The sequence below is a fragment of the Dermochelys coriacea genome, chromosome 1 (assembly GCF_009764565.3).
Source record: "Dermochelys coriacea isolate rDerCor1 chromosome 1, rDerCor1.pri.v4, whole genome shotgun sequence".
Classification (NCBI taxonomy): domain Eukaryota; kingdom Metazoa; phylum Chordata; order Testudines; family Dermochelyidae; genus Dermochelys; species Dermochelys coriacea.
Window position 1 is genome coordinate 1,042,872 of NC_050068.2, and position 13,822 is coordinate 1,056,693.

Below are 13,822 nucleotides of genomic sequence, written 5' to 3' on the forward strand. Positions count from 1 at the left end.
TGAACTGGCATTGGTTCTCTGGGATGTATTAGATGCAGTGAGGCTATTTGTTTGTCATGATTAGTGGAGTTGACATCCTTCTTAAAGAGGAGGAATTTACTATAGAAAGAGCTAAAAACTATAGCCAGAAAAACAGGTTTCCACATAGCTTAGTCTTCAGTCTTGTCTTGCTTGTTTACCAGGGATCTCACGTTGCCTGGAGCTCTACACAGTGCACAGAGGCCCAATGACATGTTGCAAGGAACCACATCAGTGCAGTGGGTGACTTGAAGGTCCTGATTAGGAACTTTCGGTAGCAGCACACTAGAAATAATAAATAATCATCTCCATTTCATGCATGGAGAGGCTGTCCCAAAAGTCACCCAGGAAAACCATGCCAGAGCTGGGCCTCTTTCACTGGTCTCCGCTAATGCTTTATTTCTAGTTAAATGACATGGGCCAAATCCTCAGCTCAGATAAATGGGTGTAGCCCCCCTGACATCAGGGGAGATCCCCTGGATTGGAGAAACCAATGGAGAAAGAGCACAAGGCCTCTGTGCTGCTGCATGGACTATGTGAGCCAGGTCTGAGAAAGCCTAACCACTTCCTGCTGCCTCAGTTTCCCCATCTGTAAAAGGGGGATAGTTCCTGGGAGTAGTGAGCAATAGTCTTTAAAGCACTTATGAACAGTCATCTCTGTGTCCAGGTGTCACTGTGTCTCAGTGGCATACAGCTGAGGATGCAAAATTCAGGACAAATTGCTGAGAAATAGGGCTGACTGACCCCAGACTGATGGTTATTCCATCATTAGATTATACCAAACCAGTAACAAAAGTAAACTTGCCTCATGATACTGGTTAACAAGAAGCCAAAAAATGCAGTCTACTGAGGCATTCCAATGCTTGGGTCACCACCCAGACCCTGGGCTCCATGATGAGTGGTTACTGAAAACCAGTTTAATCAGACATAGGGTCTGATGTGGTTTCTTACCTCTATCTGCATTGGGGGTACATGCATTCTCCTCGTTCTTCTTCTGGAGGTCACATGCTTCCAATTTTCTTCCCCGTTCTGCACTGCTCTCTCTGATTCTTCAGCATGCTATGCCTGCAGTGCCAAACATTGACCTTTATCAAGAAAGTCTTCCTTTTCTCTGATGCAACACAAGGTTGATACTTGGGTCTCTAGTCCTTTAACCTTCTCCTTCAATATGGAGACCAGCTTGCACTGGGCAGCAGTGATCATGAGGTGGTCGAGTTCAGGTTTCTGACAAATGGAAAAAAAGGAGAGCAGCATAATATGGACCCTGGACTTCAGAAATGGAGACTTTGACTCCCTCAGGGAACTGATGGAGAGGATCCCCTGAGAGGCTAATATGAGGGGGGAAAGAGTCTGGGAGAGCTGACTGTATTTTAAAGAAGCCTTATTGAGGGCACAAGAAGAAACCATCCCAATGTGCAGAAAGAATCATAAATATGGTAGGTGACCAGCATGGCTTAACAGACAAATCTTTGGTTGGCTTAAATACAAAAAGGAAGTTTACAAGAAGTGGAAACTTGGACAGATGACTGGGGGGAGTATAAAAATATTGTTCTAGCATGCAGGGGTATAATCAGGAAGGCCAAAGCACAACTGGAGTTGCAGCTAGCAAGGGATGTGAAGGGTAACAAGAAGGGTTTCTAGTGGTATGTTAGCAACAAGAAGAAGGTCAGAGAAAGTGTAGGGGCCCCTTACTGAATGGGGGAAGCAACCTAGTGACAGATGATGTGAAAAAAGCTTAAGTACTCAATGCTTTTTTTGCCCCTCTCTTCACAGACAAGGTCAGCCCCCAGACTGCTGCACTGGACAGCACAGTATGGGGAGGAAGTGAGCAACCCTTAGTGGTGAAAGAACAGGTTAAGTACTATTTAGAAAAGCTGGACATATACAAGTCTAGGGGTCTGGATCTAATGCATCCGAGGGTGCTGAGGGAGTTAGCTGATGTGTTTGTAGAGCCATTGGCCATTATCTTTAAAACTCAATGCAATTGGGGGAGGTCCCGGATGATTGAAAAAATGCAAATATGGTGCCCCTCTTTGAAAAAGGGAAGAAGGAGAATCCTGGGAACTACAGGCCAGTCAGCCTCACCTCAGGCCCTGGAAAAATCATGGAGTGAGATTTCCTAAGCACTTCAGACAAAACACATAACAATAAAAATAAAATAAAAAATAAAGTCTATTTGTACAAAGTGGAACAGTTCCAGAAAGACAAACAGATTGAGTGTCCCTCCCAGAATAGCCATTTGCTTGCTGGTCAGGGAATGCATGAGGGATGTGGGAGATCTGTGTTTAAGTACCTGCTCCAAATCAGGTAGAACAGAAATGTTGGATCTGGGTCTTCCATATCTCGCTTGTGTCTGGAAGTCTAAATAATAAGATGGGTGAACTACCATGCCTCGTATTAAAGGAGGATATTGATATAATAGGCCTAACTGAAACTTGCTGGAATGAGGCTAATCAATGGATCTCAGTAATAGCAGGGTACAAAATATATCAGGAGGACAGAACAGGTCCTGCTGGTGGGGGAGTGGCACTATATGTGAAAGAAAGGGTAGAATCAAATGAAGTAAAAATCTTAAATGAACCAAACTTTACCATAGAATCTCTATGGATTGTAATTCCATGCTCGATTAATAAGAATATAGCAACAGGTATATAGTTCAGACCACCTGTCCAGGATGGTGATAGTGTCTGTAAAGTACTCAGGGAGATTAGAGAGGTTATAAAAATAAAAAACTCAATAATAATGGGGGATTTCAATTATCCCCATATTGACTGGGTAGATGTCAGGATGACGACTTCTTGGAGCAGCTAGTTCTAGAACCCACAAGAGGAGAGGCAATTCTTGATTTAGATCTTAGTGGAGCACAGGATCTGGTCCAAGAGGTGAATATAGCTGGACTTCTTGGTAATAGTGACCATACCATCATTAAATTTAACATCTGTGTGGTGGGGAAAACACCACAGCAGCCCAACACTGTAGCATTTAATTTCAGAAAAGGGGGACTACACAAAAATGAGGATAATTAATTAAACAGAAATTAAAAGGTACAGTGCCAGAAGTGAAATCCCTGCAAGCTTTAAGGAAACTTTTCAAAAATACCATAATAGAGGCTCAACTTAAATGTATACCCCAAACTAAAAACCATAGTAAGAGAGCCAAAAAAGTGCCACCATGGCTAAACAACAAAGTAAAAGAAGCAGTGAGAGGCAAAAAGGCATCCTTTAAAAAGTGGAAGTTAAATCCTAGTGAAGAAAATAGAAAGGAGCATAAACTTTAGCAAATGAAGTGTAATAATATAATTAGGAAGGCCAAAAAAGAATGGAAAGAACTGCTAGCCAAAGATTCAAAAAATAATAGCAATTTTTTTTAAATGCATCGGTAGCAGGAAGCCTGCTAAAAAAACAGTGAGGTCATTAGACAATCGAGATGCTAAAGGAGCACTCAAGGATGATAAGGCCATTGTGGAGAAACTAAATGAATTCTTTGCATCGGTCTTCACATCTGACGGTGTGAGGGAAATTTCCAAACCTGAGCCCTTATTTTTTTGTGTGACAAATCTAAGAAACTCTCCCAGATTGAGGTGTTGTTAGAGTAGGTTTGGAACAAATTGATAAACTAAATAGTAATAAGTCACCAGGACCAGATGGTATTCACGTAAGAGTTATGAAGAAACTCAAATGTGAAATTGCAGAACTGTTGCAAAATTTGCAGACGATACAAAACAGCTCAAGATAATAGAGTCCTAAACAGACTGCAAAGAGCTACAAAGGGATCTCACAAAATTGGATGACTGGGCAACAAAATGGCAGATGAAATTCAATGTTGATAAATGCAATGTAATGTACAATGGAAAACATAATCCCAGATAGCCAGATATAAAATAATGGGGTCTAAATTATCTGTTACTACTCAAGAAAGATCTTGGAGTCATTGTGCATAGTTCTCTGAAAACATCCACTCAATGTGCAGTGGCAGTCAAAAAAGCAAACAGAATTCTGGGAATCATTAAGAAAGGGATAGATAATATGACAGAAAATATCATATTGCCTCTATATAAATCTATGGTATGACCACATCTTGAATACTGCATGCAGATGTAGTTACCCCATCTCAAAAAGATATATTGGAATTGGAAAATGTTCAGAAAAGGGCAACAAAAATGATTGGGGGTATGGAACAGCTTCCATATAAAGAGAGAGCTTAATTAGATTGGCACTTTTGAGCTTGGAAAAGAGACGACTAAGAGGGGATATGATACAGGTCTGTAACATCATGACTGGTGTGGAGAAAGTGAATAAGGAAATGTTATTTACTCCTTCTCATAACACAAGAACTAGGGGTCACTGAACAAAATTAATATGCAGCAGGTTTAAAACTAACAAAAGGACATATTTTTTCACACAACCCACAGTCAACCTGTAGAACTCTTTGCCAGAGGATGTTGTGAAGACCAAGATTATAACAGGTTCAAAAAAGAACTAGATAAATTCATTGAGGAAATGAGTCCATCTATGACCAGGATGGGCAGGGATGGTGTCCCTATTCTCTGTTTGCCAGAAGCTGGGAATGAGTGACGGGATGGATCAGCTGATGTGTAGAAAGGATAGCAAATATGGCAGGCGACCAGCTTGGCTTAACAGTGAAATCCTTGCTGATCTTAAACACAAGAAAGCAGCTTACAAGAAGTGGAAGATTGGACAAATGACCAGGGAAGAGTATAAAAATATTGTTCGGGCATGCAGGAGTGATATCAGGAAGGCCAAATCACACCTGGAGTTGCAGCTAGCAAGAGATGTTAAGAGTAACAAGAAGGGTTTCTTCAGGTATGTTAGCAGCAAGAAAAAAGTCAAGGGAAATGTGGGCCCCTTATTGAATGAGGGAGGCAACCTAGTGACAGAGGATGTGGAAAAAGCTAATGTACTCAATGCTTTTTTTGCCTCTGTCTTCATAAACAAGGTCAGCTCCCAGACTACAGCACTAGGCAGCACAGCACGGGGAGGAGGTGACCAGCCCTCTGTGGAGAAAGAAGTGGTTCGGGACTATTTAGAAAAGCTGAACGAGCACAAGTCCATGGGGCTGGATGCGCTGCATCCGAGAGTGCTAAAGGAGTTGGCGGATGTGTTTGCAGAGCCATTGGCCATTATCTTTGAAAACTCATGACGATCAGGGGAAGTCCCGGACGACTGGAAAAAGGCTAATGTAGTGCCCATCTTTAAAAAAGGGAAGAAGGAGGATCCTGGGAACTACAGGCCAGTCAGCCTCACCTCAGTCCCTGGAAAAATCATGGAGCAGGTCCTCAAAGAATCAATTCTGAAGCACTTAGGTGAGAGGAAAGTGATCAGGAGCAGTCAGCATGGATTCACCAAGGGCAAGTCATGCCTGACTAATCTAATTGCCTTCTATGACGAGATAACTGGCTCTGTGGATGAGGGGAAAGCAGTGGATGTGTTGTTCCTTGACTTTAGCAAAGCTTTTGATACGTCTCCCACAGTATTCTTGCCAGCAAGTTAAAGAAGTATGGGCTGAATGAATGGACTATAAGGTGGATGGAAAGTTGGCTAGATTGTCGGGCCCAACAGGTAGTGATCAATGGCTCCATGTCTAGTTGTCAGCTGGTATCAAGTGCAGTGCCCCAAGAGTTGGTCCTCAGGCCGGTTTTGTTCAATATCTTCATAAATGATCTGGAGGATGGTGTGGATTGCACCCTCAGCAAGTTTGCAGATGACACTAAACTGGGAGGAGAAGTGGATACGCTGGAAGGTAGGGGTTGGATACAGAGGGACCTAGACAAATTAGAGGATTGTGCCAAAAGAAATCTGATGAGGTTCAACAAGGACAAGTGCAGAGTCCTGCACTTAGGACGGAAGAATCCCATGCACCGCTACAGACTAGGGACCGAATGGCTAGGCAGCTGTTCTGCAGAAAAGGACCTAGGGGTTACAGTGGACGAGAAGATGGATATGAGTCAACAGTGTGCCCTTGTTGCCGAGAAGGCCAATGGCATTTTGGGATGTATAAGTAGAGGCATTAGCATCAGATCGAGGGACGTGATCGTTCCCTCTATTCGACATTGGTGAGGCCTCATCTGGAGTCCTGTGTCCAGTTTTGGGCCACACACTACAAGAAGGATGTGGAAAAATTAGAAAGAGTCCAGCGGAGGGCAACAAAAATGATGAGGGGACTGGAACACATGACTTATGAGGAGAGGCTGAGGGAACTGGGATTGTTTAGTCTGCGGAAGAGAAGAATGAGGGGGGATTTGATAGCAGCCTTCAACTACCTGAAAGGGGGTTCCAAAGAGGATGGATCTAGACTGTTCTCAGTGGTAGCAGATGACAGAACAAGGAGTAATGGTCTCAGGTTGCAGTGGGGACAGTTTAGGTTGGATATTAGGAAAAACTTTTTCACTAAGAGGGTGGTGAAACACTGGAATGCGTTACCTAGGGAGGTGGTGGAATCTCCTTCCTTAAAAGTTTTTAAGGTCAGGCTTGACAAAGCCCTGGCTGGGATGATTTAGTTGGGGATTGGTCCTGCTTTGAGCAGGGAGTTGGACTAGATACCTCCTGAGGTCCCTTCCAACCCTGATATTCTACGATTCTATGATGATTACCTGTTCTGTTCATTCCCTCTGGGGCACCTGTCAGCTGTGAGCCCTTGACTAGAGAGCACAGAACAGCTGAGTGCTTTATCGTGAGAGACATAAAAACATGAATAAGAATGATAATACTGGGTCAGACCAAAGGTGCATCTCGCCCAGTATCCTGTCTTCTGACAGTGGCCAATGCAAGGTGGGAAACAGAGGCTAGGGACACCAGAACCTAGGGCAGTGGTGGGCAACCTGCGGCCCATCAGGGGAATCCCTGGCGGGCCGCCACACGGTTTGTTTACATTGATTGTCCACAGCCACAGCCACCTACAGCTCTCAGTGGCCACAGTTTGCTGTTCCCTGCCAATGGGAGCTGTGGAAACCAGCTGCTAGTACATGCCTGCAGCCCGTGCCATTTCCTGCAGCTCTGACTGGCAATGAAGGAGGTGAAAGCAGAGTCCCTTCTGGCCATATAAGCTACAAATCTGTCTAGAGTTCCCTGCAAGGATAACATTTGTGTGGGCCTCATTCTGACTCCTTGTCACACCCTGGGTGCCACCTTTCAAGTCTGGGCAGGTTGAAAGGAACACAGGAATTTCAAAGCTCAATAATGCTTGCTACTCAATGCCGCTGGTAGCAAATGAACCAGACTGCCTGTGATTCTTTGTGCACCCCTCCTTCTCTCTATATAACACTCCTAGCATCCTTCAGTGCACAAACCAAACTGTTGCATGTCTGGTTCTTTGTATCTATAATTCCAGATGCACTGAATATGGGCTGAGCTCTAGCTTGTGACTGAAGAATGGAAAGGGTGCATGGAACATTCCACTCTGGTGTTATCCGGACCGGTGATCTGCTAGGACACTCCAGTCCTTCACTCTGGGAGCCAGCCTTACCCTGCTCTGTTGTGAGAACGCCCACTCCTGAGCTGTTCACACACAGCCTCTAGCATGTAAGCTTCTCCCAACTACTTGCAACTGAATGACACTAGCCATTATCTCTGGTCCCAGACATAACCCTAGGAACTTCTGTCTTGCAGTGTCCAGTTATGCCCACTGGACACTGCAAGCTTATATGAATTTATCGAGTTAACAAAGAATTTGATATGTACCAGGCTTGTTATCCCAAGGAGAGTCTCTGACATTCTTCAAAGCAAATACACTGCTTCAGGTAGAATAAACAAACAGATTTATTAACTGTAAAGATAGATTTTCAGTGATTATAAGTTGAAACATAACAAGTCAGATTTGGTCAAATGAAGTAAAAGCAATTAGCTGATCTTAACACTTTCAGTGCCCTTATAAACTTAGATGCTTCTCACCACAGGCTGGCTGGTTGCTCTTCAGCCAGGCTGTCCCTTATGATCAGTGCTTCAGTCACTTGCTGTGGTGTCTGTAGATGTAGGTGGAAGAGTGAGAGCATGGCAAATGTCTCTCCCTTTTATCATGTCCTTTCTTCCTTCTTGGCTTTGCCCCTACACACTCTTCAGACTCAGATGAGCATTACCTAATCACAGTTCCAAACTGACCAAAGGAAGGAGTGACTCCCTCGAGAGTCCAACAGATTCTTTTGTTGTTGCCTAGGCCAGCGCCCTTTGTTTCTGTGAGGCTGGGCTGGGTTGGGTGTGTCCCATACCTGCCCTGATGCGGTGTGAACAGCCTCTCTGCTCTTGGAGAGTTTTTGCCTGGGCTTGCTTTAAGCCATGAGGACAGATTTTCAGCCTCATAACTATATACATGAAATTATAACCTATAACATCACTGTAACAATTACTATAACATCACTATAACAATCATGCTCAGGGCATCATGAGCCTTACAAAGACACCCAACTTGACAAACTTTGCATTGGGTACCCCACAATCATTTTATAAAGATGAACATGGGGGTGCAGGGTGTTCCCCTGAGGTACAGAGCGTCACAGTGCAGTCTCCTGCTCCAACCCCACCGGCCTGAGCACTGAAGGCTTCTGGTATCTGTCCACAGCTGCAGGTTGGGCTCATTAGCTTCTGCTCTGTATAAGGGGACTGTTGGTCCCTTAGTACCACTTACTGAGGATTTTTGGTTGGCCATCTCCCAGTACCAAAAGGAAGGTGGAAGGTCAATGGGAAACCAGGCCTCTGAGACTGACAGGCCCCAGGAGCAATGGGAAGAGGCCAGTGCTCCAGATCAGTCTCACTGACAGGGCAGGCAGGCTAATGAGGGACTTGGGAGCTCAGGGGTCCCATCCTCCTTTTGAGCTGGGACTGACTGGACCAGAGTGGGGCTGAGCTAAGGGGAGACCAGGGGCCCAGGCTGATCTGGGAGCAGAGCTGCACTGGCCAGAGCCAGAGGGGTCAGAGAGGCAGCCCAGGGAGCAGTTCAGTGTTGGGAGGAGAGCCGTAGCAGCCAGAGCCAGAGAAGCAGCTAAGGGAGCTGGAGGAGCACGGGGGCTGGAGCTGGATCTGGATCTGAAGCTGGGGTGGGGCTGAGGCTGAGGCTGGAACACTCTGGAGGAGGGAGATGCCCCCATCTTAGAGGCCCCACTGGGAGGGGGATCATAACCCCAACGGGGGGGATGACACTGGGGAGAAGGGTCCTGCCTCCTAGATCCTGAGGTGTGTTGCCACCACCAGGATAGCACAGCCAGGCTGTGGACAGGAGCCTGGGAAGGGTGAGGGGAAGACTGTGAACTGCCCTGATATTCCAGCCATGGCTGTTTGGGGTTCCCCTGTGCCACAAGTCGGGGTGAGAGATATTCCTTTCAACTTTCACATTTTCCCCTTATTTTTTAATTGATTGTTGTTTAATAAATTGTATTTTCTAGAACTATATGTAATGATCAGTGCGATGTTGCACTCTATATGATTTTATGGAAATATGCTAATGAGTATGAATAAAATGTAACTGGAATATGCTTCATGCAAAAGGTCTCTTGTAAGGTATCATTACAAAGCTTATAATCTACTGAGTGGGGTCATCCTATTTGTAGAAATGTAGCACTCTTGTATCTGAAACTAGAAATATGAAATATAACTCTGAGGGCCTATTATAATTATGCAAAGTGTGGGCCATTAATGGTGGTTTGGAATCTTGATGGCTCCCATCAGCCAGGGCAATTGACTGTGGATGGCTCTGTTTGCAGGCAGGCCTTCCTGTGAGTCAGACTGGGAGGAATGAGGGCTTGGGGTCTCATAGGAAATGTGACCATGTCACCTGGTACTGAAATCCATCTTAAACCTGGTGCTTTTCCATTTAGAAGGGAGGTTGGGGATCCAGAGAGACAAAAGATTCCCGCCTTGTACCAAAGCCATATAAGGGGGTGGAACAGAACAAAGAGGGCTGTAGTCATGAGAAATCCCTTAGATACCACCTGAGCTGGAACAAGGGCTGTATCAGGGGAGAGAATTGTGCCCAGACTAGGAAGGTGTCCAGTCTGTGAAAGAAACGTATTGAAATATCTCTGAGGGTGAGATTTTATCTGTATTCAGTTTTATTACTGTATTAGGTTTAGACTTGCATGTTTTATTTTATTTTACTTGGTAATTCACTTTGTTCTGTCTGTTACTACTTGGAACCACTTAAATCCTACTTTCTGTATTTAATAAAATCACTTTTTACTTACTATTTAACCCAGAGTATGTATTAATACCGGCAGAGGTGGGGGGTCAAACAGCTGTGCCTATTTCTCTATCAGTGTTACAGAGGGCGAACGATTTGTGAGTTTATCCTGCATAAGCTTTACACAGGGTAAATTGGATTTAGTTGGGGTTTGGACCCCATTAGTAGTTGGGCATCTGAGTGTTAAAAACACGAACACTTCTCAAGCTGTTTTCAGTTAAGCCTCCAGTTATTATGGGATGTGGTTCAGACCTGGGTCTGGGTTTGCAGCAGGCTAGTGGGTCTGGCTCAAACCAGGCAGGGCACTGAAGTCCCAAGCTGTGAGGGCAAGAAAGCAGGGGCAGAAGTAGTCTCAACACATCAATTGGCAGTTCCCAAGAGGGTTTCGGTGACCCAACCTGTGACAATCAGTGGGTCTGGGAAGTGTTCAGAGTGGAGAGCACCCCAGAGTGGGGACACCCTAGTCCCTGTCCTAAGTGGCTATTTGGAGCTCAAGCCCCCCAGCAATCCTGGGCCCAGCCTTGTTGGGGTTACGAGCACTCTGCCACAAAGGGGAGTGGAAGGGGAGCCCTCGAGTTAGACAGGCCTCTGGTTAAGGGAGTGGAAGTTTGGACTCAGATCCTTTCACTAGCCAGTTTCACCGGAATAGAGATTAAATCATGGAAGTTCCTCACAAGAGCAGGACCATTCCCCCTCTTAGATCTGTTAGGAATTCTTCACAGAACTCACCTTACTTGTGTCTTCTAAGGTGAAATTTTACCCTTGGAACGTTTTGCTCTTTTGCACCATGCAAGGCTCTTCAAATATCTGCAAAATGTGTAATAACCATCTCTCTCTGCCTGCCTGAGGCCATGTCTACACTACACACCTTACAGTGGCACAGCTGTATCGCTGCACCTGCTCCGCTCTAAGGTCTCCCATATAGACGCTCTGCGCTGGTGGGAGGGAGCTCTCCTGCCAGCATAATTAAACCACCCTCAACGAGCGTCTCCCACTGACATAATGCTGTCTGTAACGGTGCTTTTTTCAGTTGTGGGTGTGTTTTTTCACGCCCCTGACCGACACACGTTTCCCCGACAAAAGTGCCAGTGTCAACAAAGCCTGAATTGCATGCAAATAACCTTATCCACTGCCTCATGTCCTGCACTGTTTAAGAAAATTGCAATTTTCTGCTGTTCTTTCTCCCCAAACCCAGCTGCTTGCAAAGACATATCTCAAAACTCTGCCTGAGTCTCTTCCTGGAGTCTGCTGCATTGCCCGAGAGTTTCAACTCCATGGAGGTATTCATTTGTTCCATCTCCAGGGTGCATCCTTCGTTCCTTCACCACAGCCCTGTTACCTCTCCTCTGGTCTCCCCTCTGGTACCAGGGGCTCTCCTGGAAACTCATCAGAAGGAGGCTCAGTCTGCACTCGAAGGAGGAAGGCGTTATTAGAATTAAAGCAGAGTTACAAAAGCTAACGGAGAGCCATGTGCTCCCAGCTGTGTGTCTGGTGCAGATAACGCTCAATGGCCTGTTCTCGCTAGCCCCAATCTAGTGCCCTCAAACATCTGATCTGCTCTTAAAGGCCCAGGACACACTTCCAAAAGTCAGGGCAGGGCTGTGCATTTCATCAGTCTCACACTCACGCATCAGCCTATGTAACCACCCATTCTTAGTGTTGCTATAAGCTTCTTGGGGCAGGGGCTGTTTCTGCTTCTGTGTTTGCAAAGGGCGGGTCCTGAACTGGAGTGGGGCCTCTGGAGGCTTCCACAATACAAATAATGATCATAAATTATAAACATAACAATCCAGCCAAATCAGGGCCTAGACCCCCTTTGCCTTTAGCTATAAACAAAGATCAAACCATGCTTGCCAGCTACAGAGTGTTAATAACTTGAATACAAGTGGACACGGGGCCCCTGTTCGGCTTGGACAAGAGAATTCATTCATTCTCATTCCAGGGCTTAAAAACCCAGGTGCTCCACACTGGAGAAATACCCCTGATTAGCCAGATGAGCAGGCAGAGAGTTCAGCTGTGGAAATCCAAGAACCCTCCAGCTGGGGCAGTTCTGGAAAGTGTGACTCAGCCCGGAACATCAGATTTCATTTCCACCTGGGAGAGACTGGGAGGAAATGAACTGAGAGGGAAAAAACAAATCCAATGCATCAGAGGGGTAGCCCTGTTAGTCTGGATCTGTAAAAGTGGCAAAGAGTCCTTTGGCACCTTATAGACTAACAGACATATTGAAGCATAAGCTTTCATGGCAAACATTAATCCAGTCTCTATCCTGCCTATAGGACCCCCCCCCACCTTCTTCCAGGTCAGCTTTGGGAGGAGGGCAATTCCTCTGTCTCCAGGAGAGGCCCCCCTGGCTGCCCTCTGTCCACAGGGACATTCTGTTGGTGTTGAATTTGCTGAGTCTCTTCTCCTGAAAAAAGAACAGGAGGACTTGTGGCATCTTAGAGATTAACAAATTTATTTGAGCATAAGCTTTCGTGAGCTACAGCTCACTTCATCGGATGTACTCCTGTTCTTTTTGCGGATACAGACTAACACGGCTGCTACTCTGAAATCTTCTCCTGAAGCAACCCCAGTGACTGTGATGTGTTGGCAGGTTTCTGAGTGGGAGCGGAAGTGGAGTCTGAGAGTTCACACCTCACAGGAGTGGGGAGCTCACAAACTCCAGCCATTTCTGAATACCTCAGACTCACCTTGAGAGGATAGCAAAGGCTCCGGCTCCCTCTCTACCCTTTCCTCTGCATCCCGCCCAATGAACAGTCCCTGCTAGAGTGGGAGTGCATTTCCCGCTTCGTATGATGGAGAGACTGTGCTTATGGGAGGGAAATCAGGACTCCTGGGTTCTATCTATAATCCTGCCACTCATTCTCTGGGAGACCTTGGCCAAGTCATAGTGACTTTCCTTTGCTAGGTGTTTTGAATATCCTTCAATTAAAACAGGGGTGGCCAACCTGAGCCTGAGAAAGAGCCAGAATTTACCAATTTCCATTGCCAAAGAGCCACAGTAATACATCAGCAGCCCCTGCCATTAGCTCCATGACCCTGCCCCCCTTCCAGTGCCTCCCATGCACCAGCAGCCCTGCCGATCAGCATCTCCCCCTCCCTTCCTGCACCTCCTGATCAGCTGGCATGCAGGAGACTCTGTGGGGGAGGGGGAAGAGCGAGGGCACGGCAGGCTCAGGGGAGGGGGTGGTAAGGGGTGGAGCAGGGCCTGTGGCAGAGCCAGGGGTTGAGCAATGAGCACACCCCCTGGTCCATTCAAAAGTTGGGGCCTATAGCTCCAGCCTCAGAGTTGGTGTCTATACAAGGAGCTGCATATTAACTTCTGAAGAGCCCTATGGGGCTCCGGAGCCACAGGTTGGCCACCCCTGAATTAAAGTGTTTGTATCTCCACTCAGCCATCCTTGTCCACTTCTGTCTGTCTACTATCTATCCATCCATCCTGGGCATTTACAGGGCATCAGAACCTAAACCTATGGCGATCTAGGCATTATCCCTAGTTTTCTTCCTAATCGACTGTAATTTTTAAATATACACAAATACACAGAGCAGCCAATTGCTGTCTGACTCAGCGGAGAGCCTAAGAGTTCTCATCTCCCTTTGGGAAGGTCCCTTAATT